The sequence below is a fragment of the Lemur catta genome, chromosome 9, assembly GCF_020740605.2.
Source record: "Lemur catta isolate mLemCat1 chromosome 9, mLemCat1.pri, whole genome shotgun sequence".
Taxonomy (NCBI): Eukaryota; Metazoa; Chordata; class Mammalia; order Primates; family Lemuridae; genus Lemur; species Lemur catta.
The window spans coordinates 29,734,053-29,747,375 of record NC_059136.1 but is presented as its reverse complement, the minus strand read 5'-3'; the positions used below and the strand labels follow the sequence as shown (position 1 = coordinate 29,747,375).

The window sequence follows — 13,323 nt, the reverse complement described above, 5'->3', positions numbered from 1 at the left end:
CACTCTCTTGCTAGGTGCTTAGTACCTTTTTGCACAGTTTCTAAAGATTGCAGTAATCCCTGGGCCACAGACAACCTCTTCTGCTCCATCTGTAGCCACTGGAAAGATCAAGATCTTTGTCTTGGACAGAGTGAACTTTTTGTAATTCCCTGAATAGGCCATGTTTTCTTATGCTTGCAGACTTTTCTCATGCTGCCTGCCCAGGCTGAAATGATCTTCTCATCTTTCATTTGATTATCTCCTGTTCATCCTTTTGGACTTAGGTCAGCTACTGCTAGAGAAATTCAGAGGAGGTAAAAGCTTACCTATTGAGCATTACTACAATTGTTATATTTCTCTCCCACCTAGACTGTGAACTTCTGGGTTGGGGGAGAGGTGGGAGATAACTTTTATCTCTTTATACTTGGCCGAGATTACATACTCGGAGCTCAGTGAATTATATTTAATGAATAAATCCCCTAGTAAACAGTCACCATTTTGTTATTTAATCTAGGAAGGATGTGGCCCCATCTCTTCTCTTTTTATTCATTACAGTTTGACTTGTTCCTATTTCCTAATATTCTTATCAAACTTAAAATAATCATGCCTTGAGCTCTTCCACAAATGCTGAATCTCCTAAAAGTAGCAGAGACTATGAAGGTGAGGAAATGTTAAATTCCTTTTAGGTAGGTCCAGTGTCTGTTTACTTCCACCTCAGCGTACCTTGATTTCTCTTAGGTTTGGATTTAACGTAGATGTGGCTGGATGACGTAGTGGAAATTGCCAGGCAGAGAGTGTGGGAAACCTGGATCCTAGTCTCCATTTTACCATAAATTTTAGTATCAGTCAAGCAAGGTATTTAACTTTTTTGGCTTCACAATCCACGTATTTCAGAAAGAGCTATTGCCTTCTTTACATGTAATTCATCTTTCCTCTCAGTAAAGATTGACTGAATTTCTACCATGTGAACCAGGTACGCATATTCTCTATATCAGCATGTATGCACTAGTGAGTATGGAAAGAAATTACATAGATGAATAACAATAAAAATTACTTGAAAGGTTAAAGTCCAAGGGAGGAAAAGCAAAAGGAAGAGAAATTGAAGACATTTGCTTCTTCTACTTGTAGCTCTGATTTTTTTTTGATAAATGATTGGAAAGGCATTGAAACAATTGAATTGCAGAGTATTCTGTTGAGTTAATTTACTCCCCTTTCCATCCACTCAAGGATGATGGCTCTATAGAAGAATGCCTGTGTCCTTTCAGGAGCAGACAAAAGTCTGAGAGCTCCTGAGGAAGAAGGCAGCCTGCACTGCTTCTGTCCCACACTCACTCCACCTGGCATGCTTCCGGGCACCGGTTGACACTGCAGCTGCGGTTTCAACACAAGGCCAGTACTCTTGGTCACACCGTAGTGTTACCTTCACATAATTGACGGCTACATCTGCCATCACCATTTCAATTTGGCTGAAATGCAGCATTTGCAATTTCATCAAGTTTATACAGTAATAACTCTTGCACACATAGAACAGCTGTGTGCTTTCCACATATGCTCTGGGAGTATAGTGGGACACCGAAGGAAAAAAAATATTATCATGGTATGCCTCTTTCCCCAAGTTGAAGTACTGTCATTAAGGACTCCCATTATAGATGTTATAACTTTTCTACTTAACTTAGTATCTATTATTCCTGGGAATACCTTTTAAGATTAATAACTAAAAAAAGATTTTCCTCATTTAGCCTAGCATTTTATAAGCCCTCTTGACACAGTTCTAGTAAAACCTTCAAGAGCTGAACACTGTATATAACAAACTATTGCTGATAGTTGGTATAAGGAGTAGATAAAGCCCCTCACCTCACCTACAGTGGCTTGCCATTAGTAGCACTGCCTCTCAGGTATGCTCTTCTGACCTCATCTTCCTCCCCACCCAATTTTAATTGAATTTCCTACTTCTAGGCTCTCTGGTACAGCTTTGCAGTCTCTAAGATACTTCCAGACATTGGCCATTGGTATTCACTGTTTGAAATTCTAAAGACCACTCACACACCACACTTATCTTTGTAGCATGGGAAAGGGGAGGAAAGTATACTCTGCTTTTAAATTTTTTGTCTATTTCTTTCTTTCTAGAATTTTAGATAGAGTGGGTACGCTATAAGTGTACTTAAAATAAAGCAAAAAATCCTGTAACACAAAGAAATGGTTATTCATTCATGTATCAAGTAGAAAAGTTGGTCTTCTTAGAATATACTAAAATAATTATGACATTGAATTGGAATAATCATAAATTAGATTCTAAAGTCCACTGTAGTGGGGATTCCTCCCCCCGGTTCACCTTTTTATTCCCAGCAACTAGTATGATGTCTAGCACACGGTAGGTCTTTTGGAAATATTTGCTAAATGAATGGATGAATGAATATTTTCAAGACTGAGCTTTTAAAAATTGTCATCTGTGGAGAACTGAGCACAAATGCCTCTGTATGATTTTTCAGTTTTACTCACATAGCAGTTTTCATATGACATAATTATTAACATGTAGCTATATGTACAACCATTTTTTTGGTGTTGTCTATTTTTGAGAAGATTATAAACTTCTAGATAAAAATACTGTATTTCTTAGTTTAATCTTTGGCCACTAGCGTAGTTTTTGACACATCATAAGCACTTAGTAAATGTTTGCTGGACTGAATAACCCTAAACAGAGACTTGATAAGTTGTTCTAATGAAGGTTACCATTGATTTTTTTTCCCAAGTCATTATTAAAACTATCTGGTGGGAAGAAATGTGATAGCTGACATTTGAAAAAATAACTTGCCTAAGTTGTCTTCTAGTGCTCAAAGGGCAGTCACAGGTTATAAAGGAATAAGACTAATTTTGTGTAGCTCCTAAAGGAAACAGAGTAACATACTGTAAATCTCATGCAGTATAAAAAGGAACTTCCAAGAAGGACATAATATTTCATGAGAAACTGCTCTCCACAGAGCATTTTCATATATGTCATGTTATTCTCACAACCATGCAGTGACATAGTATGCTCTGTGTCATACAAATGAGAATTTACGATCTGGGAAGGTAAGTGTCTTGCCCAAAGTAAAGAAGGAGCAGATTCCGGATTCAACATTCAAGGCCTATTTTCCATCTTAAAAAATCACTGCTTTATTTAAAAACAAAAAAGAGTCTTCTGCCAACTGAGATTATAACAAAATCTCTTCAGTGTAAGAGAAAGTACAGCAGATATTACATGTTTACCTCAGCAGGAATGCCATGAAAGGGATTATAGGACACTGAATTAAATAACATCTGTGTCCCTTGCAATTCACTAATTCTGTGGTTTTAACCTAAGTAGGTAAATGGAAATAGAGAACTTTTAGGAAGAATGGGATAACATGGCATTAGGATTTAAAAAAAAAAAAAAAAGAGTAAACTTCTATGATTACATTGGTTAATAGGAAAAAAAACAAACTCTGTAAAATAATTTAAAAAGGTTTATTCTGTGCCAAATGTGTGTGGCCGGCCCAGAGTACACAGCCTCAAGAGATCCTGAGAAAATGTGCCCTCGGTAGCTGGGTTACAGTTTGGTTTTATACATTTCATGGAGATGGGAATTACACATAAGACCCTAAGTCAGTATGTGGAGGGTATACATTGGTTTGGCCCCAAATGGTGGGACATCGCTAAGCAGGGGCTTATAGCTAATAGGTGGGGTTTAAAGATTTTTTGATTTGTAGTTGGTTAAAGAAATGAAGGTTATCTGAGACCTTGGAATGTTTTAACTTAAAATAAGGATGTCTGTTAATCCCAGACAAGCTACTGAAACTCAAGTAATCTGTTGAATAAATTGATGGCCTGCAGGTGTGGTTTAAGCTTTGCGTTGTTTAGCCTTAGGCCTGTTAATGAGTTACAAAGGATATCTCCAAGAAGGAAAGAGGGCACAGGGAGCCATGTCTGACCTCCTTTCTCATGGCCAGCAACTCAGCTTTAGGGTATTTCCGGGGTTACCTTGGCCAACAGGGGGTCCATTCATTCGTCTGGGAGACTTAAGATTTTATTTAGGTTCACACATTGGTTGGCAAAAATAAAAGTAGCATTTTCACTATTTAAGAATTTTCAAGCATCTATATCTCTGAGAAGGGCCTGTCATTCCTTTGGAACTCAGAAATGTAACTTTTAAAGATCTCCTTGGAATATATTTAAGTGATAAAGGTTTGATTTCTATAGAGCTTGTTCAGTTCTAACTCATTTTAACTTTCATTTAATATTTACTATTTGAGGCTATCATTTCCAGAATAAAAGATGAAAAAAAAAAAGTCAAATCAGTTGCTTATGTAAACAAAAATAGGGGAAAATCCTATTCTTTCAAATCCTGCTGTCAATGGAAAAAGACCCAAACTCTGTAAAACAATTTAAAGAGGTTTATTCAGGGCCAAATATGTGTGACCATGGCCTAGAGAGCCACACTCAAGAAGCCTTGAGCAAGTGGTCTCTCTGTGGTTGGGTTATGGTTTAGTTTTATACATTTCAAGGAGACAGGAATTACATGTAGTTATAAATCAATACATGGAAGGTGTACATTGGCTTGGCCCAAAAAGGCAGAACATGTTGAAGCAGAGGATTCCAGGTTATAGGAGGGTTTAAAGATTCCTTGATGTGTGATTGGCTAAAGAAATAAAGTTTTGTCTAAAGCTTGGAATGTTTTAAATTAAGATAAAAAAGTCTGTTAATCAGAAACAAGCCACCAGATATATATACGCAGACCCATGTGTTCTATTAAGTAAATTGATGACCTGAACCTCCACTGTTTGCCAACATGGAAACGCTCCAGCCCCCTTCATTTGGGATTTTAATGGAGGCTTCATAATGGAGGCATGGTTGATTAAATCTTTGGTCATTGTTACTTAACTCAATCTCCAGCCCTTCTCCCCAACCAGAAGGTCAGGAGTGGGGCAGAAAGTTCCAGCCCTTCAATTACAGGGTTGGTTCCCCTGACAGCCAGCCTCCCTCAACACCATCCCTGCCACCTCCCCCTCAATCCTTAGAGACTTTGCAGAAGTCACCTTATTAACATAAACTCTGCTTTTTTAGTTGGAGGGGGATTGTTATGAATAATAAAAGGCCCTTCTTTTACCTTTTATTGCTTTTATCACTTAGGAAATACCAAGAGTTTTAGGACCTGTGAGTTAGGAGGTGTAGAAGACCAAAATGTATATTTCTTGTTATATCACAGTATCAAAACTACCAAATCTAAGTCTCTAACTATGTTCGTTATCACCTTCCTATGGCCCTCTCTCCCTGAATGCCCTGTAAGCACTTTGAAAACTATGGTATAGACAGTACAAAAGGCCTCATTCTTCTCCAGAGTTCCCTGTTAGGGTGAATGGCACTACCATGTACCCAGACCCCAAGATCTCATTCTTCCAGCCTCTCTATTCTTTGTTTGCAGTTACCAGGTCTTTTCACTTCTTCCTCCTGAATAACTCTTTGATCTCCAGTTCATCTGTGTTGAAGCAGGTTTAGTTATGATTCTGTCTTTGTTCACTCATTTATTCCTAGCAGCCAACACATGGTAGTCACTCAGTAAATACTGGCTGTTTGGAAGGATGGATGCACAGACAGTTGTCATAGCATCCTCAGTAGCACCTTCACTTGTAGTCTTGCTCCAGCCCTAGTTCCTTTCCTTAAATAATTTGTCCTTCATACTACTTCTACTGAGCTTTCTTTCTAGTATCTAAAATCTGATATACTTCTACTCCCAAATCCCGCCACAATATAAGGAGAGAGAAGTAGTTTAGAATTCTAGAAGGATCTTAGTCTTTTCACCATGAAATTAAAAAACATGTGTATATGATATTTGAGGACCTTCCTGACTGTCCACTTGTTGTTTAGCCTCATCAGCCTCCTCTGCCCAGATTGTCATGTTACATTCCATCTACACCAACTGCCTTTCCCTAAACACATAGGCACTTTAACATTGTCTCTCTCCACGTGCTTCCAGATCTCTTCTGGTGCTCTTTCTTGTTTTGTGCACACCAACCCTATTTTCTACTTTTCAGTCGTAGAGACTTCCTGGACCTAATCAGACACAGGTAGCAGATCTTTCATGTCCCTTTATCACGTTGTACCCACCCCTGTGTTTACTTACTTGTCCTTGAGCCCAGTAGACTGTGGGATCCTTTAGGGTGGGAGCTATGTCTTTATCGTAGTCTGCCCAGGGCCTGACATTTTGGAGATCCCAAATAAATGTGTGGAAGATGGACAACTTGGCCTTTGTTAATGCCAACGATTTCTTTGTCATGCCGTGTATGATGTATGCTTTTCAACATACTTACTGAAGTAAAATTGAGTGTCTTAAGCCAGTTTTAGCAAACATAACGTGGTTTATTTAGTAAGCTAATAAATATGAAAAGCAATGCAATTTAATAAAGAGTATGATTCTGAGAGGCAAAATGCAGTCATGTGTCACTTAGTGACAGGGATACATTCTGAGAAATGCATCCTTAGGTGATTCCATCTTGTGCAGACATCTTGGAGTGCACTTACACAAACTTGGATTGTATAGCCTACTACACCCCTAGGCTATGTGGTATAGCCTCTTGCTCCTACTCCACAAACCTGTCCAGCTTGTTACTATACTGAATACTGTATGCAATTGTAACACAATCCTAAATATTTGTGTATCTAAACATAGAAAAGGTACAGTAAAAATATAGTAAAATCTTACAGGACCACCATTGGTATACACAGTTCCCAGTTGACTGAAACACATGGCTGTACTAGGTAGTATCCCTCTTCCCTTCATTATGACCATCTGTTGTCTTCATATGCAAATTATTTAACCTTTCTGGGCCTTAGTTTTTGTTGTTGTTGTTGTTGTTGTTATTGTTATTTGAGTTTTTTAAATCTGCGTAATGGTGATGATGATATTTAGCTAGCAGTTCAGCAGGTTAGTTCAGCAGGTTAGACTAGATTAATCTTAACCTCTTTCCAACTTGAAAATTCTGTAATGGATTGATTATTTCTTGTCAAAACTTGATTTCCACTATCATCATCCTAAAGATGGTTTTTGTAGTAAAAAATTATATTTTCATCAAATAGAAACATTGATATTGAAAAGGAAGTTGCAAAATAAACAAAGCACACATTTTAATGATGATAGAAACAATCTCAAATGAGTGTGAGTCTTTGGAATTCTAAAACAAGTTTTGAAAAATGTTTTAAAAAACGAGATTTTTTTTTTTTAAATACAGACTTGCCATCCCTTAACATGTATAAACTAAAATTGTCTTAAAAATTCTCATCATATTATTCTCTAACTCATTTAATTATGATTGTATCAACTGTCTACTCATAGGAAGTATTTATCATTCATAGGAAGCATTTATCATTCACTAATGTCTCTTAATATCTCAATGTTGTGTAATTATCCTAAGCTTTTGAGGCTGAGCTGATGATGCTTTAAACATAACTATGGTAGGGTATTGTAGATGAAATCATGCAGACTCATCAGCATATAGAACCTTTTTTCTTCAGCAGGTATTTGATATACTTTGATTATCCAGCCACAAGATATTTATTGAATAAAATGTGGAATTGTCCTTAAATCACCTCCTGCGATGTGGTAGTGCCTACTTAAGAGAGTGAGGCAAAGGCAAGGCCAGGCTGATGAAGGGCACTAGAGCCTGCACTTTGCCTTAGGTACATGTTTTTAAATGAGATGCTGGAGGCCCCTCAAAGCTGCCATATGGCTCTGAAGTAGCCAAGCCAAGTGCATCTGACTATAGTACCCAAGTGCTTTTCTCTCCAGACCCTCTGGTGAGAATATGTAGGAGGTAGCCTAAACGCATTCTATACGTCTGGAATGTTCCACAGGGGACTTTGATGTATGGTAGAGACCACTGCCGTGCTGCACTTTGACTTACGTGGTTGCATACAGTCCTCACAGCAGCATTGCCAGGTGGTATTCTCAGCTGGAAGGGAGGAGTCACGGTCACTAAGCCTCAGATAGAGAACCAGCCAGTGCCATTCATGGACCAAGATTTTGATCCCAAATTCTCTAATCCCTAGTCTAAAACATTTATTCCCAGCATTCTAAATTATATAATGTGGGCTAAGAAGAAATGAGAAAGTAAGTAGTTGAGGAAAGAGTACAAGAACTGAGCTAAGGATACAACCATAAGCATATATCAAGGCATAACTGGTCGTGGGTGTTTTTTAAACTAACGCCGTGACCTGATATATCTTACTGACTTGAGCTTTTTCTAAACTGATGCCCTGATCTGGTATATCTTACCTGAGCTTCCTTGATGCTTCTTTGTAAAATCAACTGCAGTCTTAACACCAGTAAAGAAGTTATTGCTTATAATTTATTATAAGTTTGGAAGGACGATACCTGAAACAACTGACATTTGGAAACCATCACAAAATTGTAGGGCAGTGTACCCGTCTTTTATAATTTTTTTTTCTAATTCTGTAGTCACAGAAAAGCAGTATATTCTTCCCTTTCCAAAGTCACACTGCTGATGCAGGGGTGGGGATTTGTTCTGTAAAATTTGGATTCAGTGAAAAGGCCACATTCAAGGATCCAGAAGGCAACACGTGGCCCCGAGGGCGCAGGTTCCCCACCCCTGAATAGAGAAACTGACAAATCAGTGGGAAAAAATTATTCAGTCTGCTCTGGCATAAAGGTTGCTATATAGAATTTGGAGCAAGTGGATTATGATTAAGGAGTACTTGGTTTTACCAGTCCTTCTGCAACTATTGTAGGGTATGACATTTCGTCATAGGACATCTGCATTGGTTAACATCATCCAGGATTATGGAGTCAAAGAGATAGTTTTGAATAGGAGCAGAGATCGAAACCTTGTGTTCTGAGAGCAAGCAGCCGCCTCTGCCTGTTCTGTGGCTTCGTGACTCATTAAGGCCGTCTGTATATGATGAAGGTTTTCTTAAAGAAAAACACTACCACTGCCACAAATGGTTTCCTCATCTGTAACATGGGAATACAGGGACCACCACTTCTTCCTCTGTGATAAGAATAAACTCCTGAAATTTTGATGACTAGGATCATCAGTGAAGGCCTTTAGGGAAAACCAAATATATGTTTTAAATGTACGTGTTATTCTTTAATGTAAATTTTGTTTAAAGACTCAGTGAAGTCATAATCTTTCTCATTCTTTTGAGAAAGCGAGAACTCACCTGAATCTTTAATTATATGACTAGTTTGGGGATTTTTGTAAAGTTGAGGGTTGTACTGATGGCAGATTTTCCCAATGCAGTGACTACTGGCATAATTTCTGACAGTTAACTAATCTCTAAACTGCTTCAATTATCTTGTTTTCCATAGTGAGAAATTTAATTAAAACAGAGTACAGATTGTGAAAAGGTTATTTATGAAAATGCATTTTAAATGTGAATTGAAAAGCCTAGGGACACCTTTTTATTTTAGATAAAAAGATGAAGGTTCTATAATTTTTTATATTCATTTTACCAGAAGCAAGGGTGAGAGCAGTGTGCAATTTACTTGAAATGTCTGTCAGGAGCCTCACAAGTCAATCTTTTTCCTAAATTGCTTGAAAGGTTGACTTATTTTAGAAATGTAAAACTTTAGGAAATAAGTCCAGATTTTAAATATATGCGTATACAGGGTTTTTTTGTTTTTATTTTTTCTCTTTTCCTTAAACAAAAACAACAACAAAACAGTACCTTATCAAGGGATTGGAAAGCTCTAAAATGACAATGTCACTAAGTAATGGAAAGCAAATTTTGACTTCATAATTAGGCTTGCTTATCCAAGTTAAGCGATGATGGTTATATTTGAGCTGATATGACAGGTGTGTCATGTCCCTCAGGTGGTTTAGGGCTGGGGCAGGGAAGGGAACTTGGGAATCAATAGATTAGTCCTTTGTTATATTGGATTTCCTACAAGAACCTGCCTTAGTTTTATCATTTTCCTTGGGCATTTAACCAGCATTCATAGAACTCATTTTCTGCCTACAGGTAGGTCAGAGACTAGCAAGGAACACAGTGTAGGGGAGGAAAAATAATTTTCTCTCTACCCTTGTGAGTTCTTAGCTGAAATCAACCCCTATAACAAAAGAAACGCAAACAAGTTTATTAACACGTAAAATTCCTATATACTGAGAGAAATCCAGGGAATGAGTAAATCTCAAAGAGGTGGCTTAGAACTCTGGCTTATATAAGCATCTTCAACAAGGGACAATACATTTTTAGACAAGTGACTAAACGAAGGAAAAGGACTTTGAGTCACTAGGGCAACAAATTGTGGGAGGGCAAATCAGCGGGCATTTGTTGCTGTGGTGCTCTCTCTGACTAATTAGGGTCTGAAGTTGTCTTCGGTGATTGCTTTTGCCCCTCGTGTTAGAGAGGGCAGGAAGGGATACCTTGATCTTTATAAATTTATGTCTTACTTTTAGGCGAATAGAGGGCAGAGAACTTTCCTTGTTTCTGCTATTCGCAGCTGCCTTCAGCTCTAAATGCTCTCTATGCTAAAGTAGCGTATTTTGTGGTGGCATGTCCACACTCCAGCAAGTCATCACCCTCACTCTGAATCCGTTCATAATCCCCTCTGTATTTTAGGTGGTCAATCTCTATTATTTGAGTTCATATATATACATCTTATGTAGAGTACTTATCTTAATGTAATCATTCCTTTATTTGCTTTATCATTTCCCATTACACTTTAAGTTACTGATGGTGGGGCTGTGCCTTTTCATTCACAAGGTCCAGTGTATAGTTTGCACTCAGTATTCGATTTCTTGATGCAGAGACAAAACATGACATTCAGGATAAGAATACCTTTAATTGACTTAAGTACAAAGAATATTTAGAGAGGAACAAAGAGGGAAGACTGTTTGATGGTTTGATGGAACATGGAAAGGCTTTCTAGAGGAGATAACATTTAAACCAAATAGGAAAAGGGACTAGTAGCACTCAGGCAGAGCTGGGAGTATTCAAAGGCCTAAACACGTGGAAGGTCTTGGTGTACTGCAGACAGCCAGGATAATTTTGGTGGTGGTATATTATTGATGATGATGGTATATTATTATTGATTGATATAATACATTATGTTTATTCTGTTTAGTTTGTTTATAGGTAGAGTAGAATGTGAGGTACATGACAGGACATGGAATCTTGAAAGACACTCCATGGCTTATAGTAGTTTAGAATAAAATTAAAAAGCAGTTTAAAATAGAACCACATTGTCAGGTGGGGTGAAACAAGTGGAAGGCCAGCTGGCTGTCTAGATACGTCCTCCTAATGTCCTCATAATGCTGCATTTTCCTAGGGAGTTGACTGTAGCACAACATCTGACCTTCAGTTTTACAGGAGCAGGAACTATCTCATTGCAGTTAAAAGCAAAGCTGGGAGCCAAGCTACTTTCAAATCCTTGCTCTACCTTTAATTGCTATGTGTTGTGTGACCTTGGTGGATAGAGATGCTTAACTGCTCTCTGCCTCCATTCCTCGTCTATAAACAGGAGTATTAGTTCTTAGCACATGGGGTTGTTATGGAGCTTAGATAAATTACCACATGGAAAGTCATTAGAATAGTGCCTGACACACAGAAAGTGATATATAAGGAGTTTTATTGTTGTTGGCTCAGAAATCTAATTTTTCAGTTTACCAGTGTAGTTCTATATTTCAGGGATTGTATCTCGGATATTCATATGTGAAAAGTATAATATTTAGTACTATTCACACATACTAGAATGACTAAAATCAAAAAGATAGTTTTAGGTGTTAGCTAGTGTGAGGCACAGTAGGAACGCTCCTGTATAGCTGTGGGAATGTATATTGATACAACCTCTTTGGGAAAATGTTTGGCATATTGGGCTATCTGTTAGAGCCCACACATGCCTCCCAAGACCTAGCAGTCCTACTCCTGGGTGACTCGTCAGCAGAGATACATATGTAGATGCACCCGAAGACTTGTGTAAGAACCTAGTAGGCAAGAACTATAAAGAAGCAAAATACAAACAAAATACTTTTTTTTTTTTTTTTTTTTTTTTGAGACAGGGTCTTGCTTTTGCTCAGGCTAGTTTCAAACTCCTGGCCTCAAGCAGTCCTCCCACCTCAGCTTCCCAGAGTGCTAGGATTACAGGCATGAGGCACTGCACCCAGGCTAAGAAGCAAAATATCTGTCAACAGTAGAATGAATAAAAAAAAATTATGGTGTAATCATGTAGAGCTATATTTTAAAACCATGAGAAGGAACCACAATTTGTTGCTACACATGACAACATAGGTGACTCTCACAAACATAATACTGAATGAAAGAGACCTGGCACAAAATCATAGCTACACTGATTCTATTTACATAAAGCTCAACACAAGTAAGACTCATTGTTAGTGTTGGAAGTCAAGATGGTGGTTACTTTGAGGGGTAGTAATCAAGAAAGGGCATAAGGGGAGATTCTGTGGACTGTTGCTGTTCCATTTCTTAATCCTGGTGCTGTTTACTGCTGGTGTGTAACCAGCTGTGCCCACTTGGTGAAAATTCACTAAGCTCTGCACTTAGGATTTGTACCTTTTTATGACTTATTTTATGCTTGACTAAAGAGTTTTAAAATATGACCAATTTGTGAATTAAGAGAATTGTACTACTAAGTAGACCAGATAGTCTCATTTGTAACAGAACAGCGCGTCTTCCTTCAAGCAGAACTGCTGTTATACCAGGTAATAATCTGAAACTTTCTCAGTGAGTCTAAAAGCTGAGCAAAGAATAATCTTAATGCTAATATTATAAAACTGATGGCCTGGTACTTACCATTTTCATTGTATAGAAATCTCTACACTGTGAATTAGATGTGCATTTTGGTGGGCCAAAAGCCCTTTCCCCTTCACGGTGGGATTAAAGACATTTGACATCTTTCGTGTGGCCAGTCATCTTTCAGACAGGGGCCATTCTTCTCAAGCAAGAACACTTGAAAGAATGGGCAAATCAGTATAAATCCATTGCTAAGGGAATGCTTGCTCTGTGCCAGGCAAAGGGAACACAGCAGTAAACAAGGCACAAGAAGGCCCTGTTCTCATGGGGACATTTCCAGTGGGAGACATGGGTAATAAACAAGTGAATATTGGATATTGATGAGAATCGGGCCCCAAAGTCTTGCTGAGAACAGTTACAGAAAGTGAAAAAAAATAACAAATAAGCAAAATAATAATAATAATAATAATAATAATAATAATAATTGGTGAGGGCATGAAAACTAAAAGAGTTTAATAAAAATTACTGGACTAACAACTTGGAGAAAAATGAAAGCCAAAATGTTAAGTTCAGCATTTTTGGCAGATTTTCCTTTGGGGCATCCTTTCACAACAGAGATTCCTC

The 13,323-nt window shown here is 37.9% G+C and overlaps 1 protein-coding gene across 1 annotated transcript in view; it reads left to right on the top strand.

The window, feature by feature from the left end:
* Positions 1-13,323, top strand: part of KHDRBS3 (KH RNA binding domain containing, signal transduction associated 3) — a 164,443-nt gene that overhangs the window by 98,057 nt on the left and 53,063 nt on the right. The gene's annotated exons all lie outside the window — the stretch shown is intronic.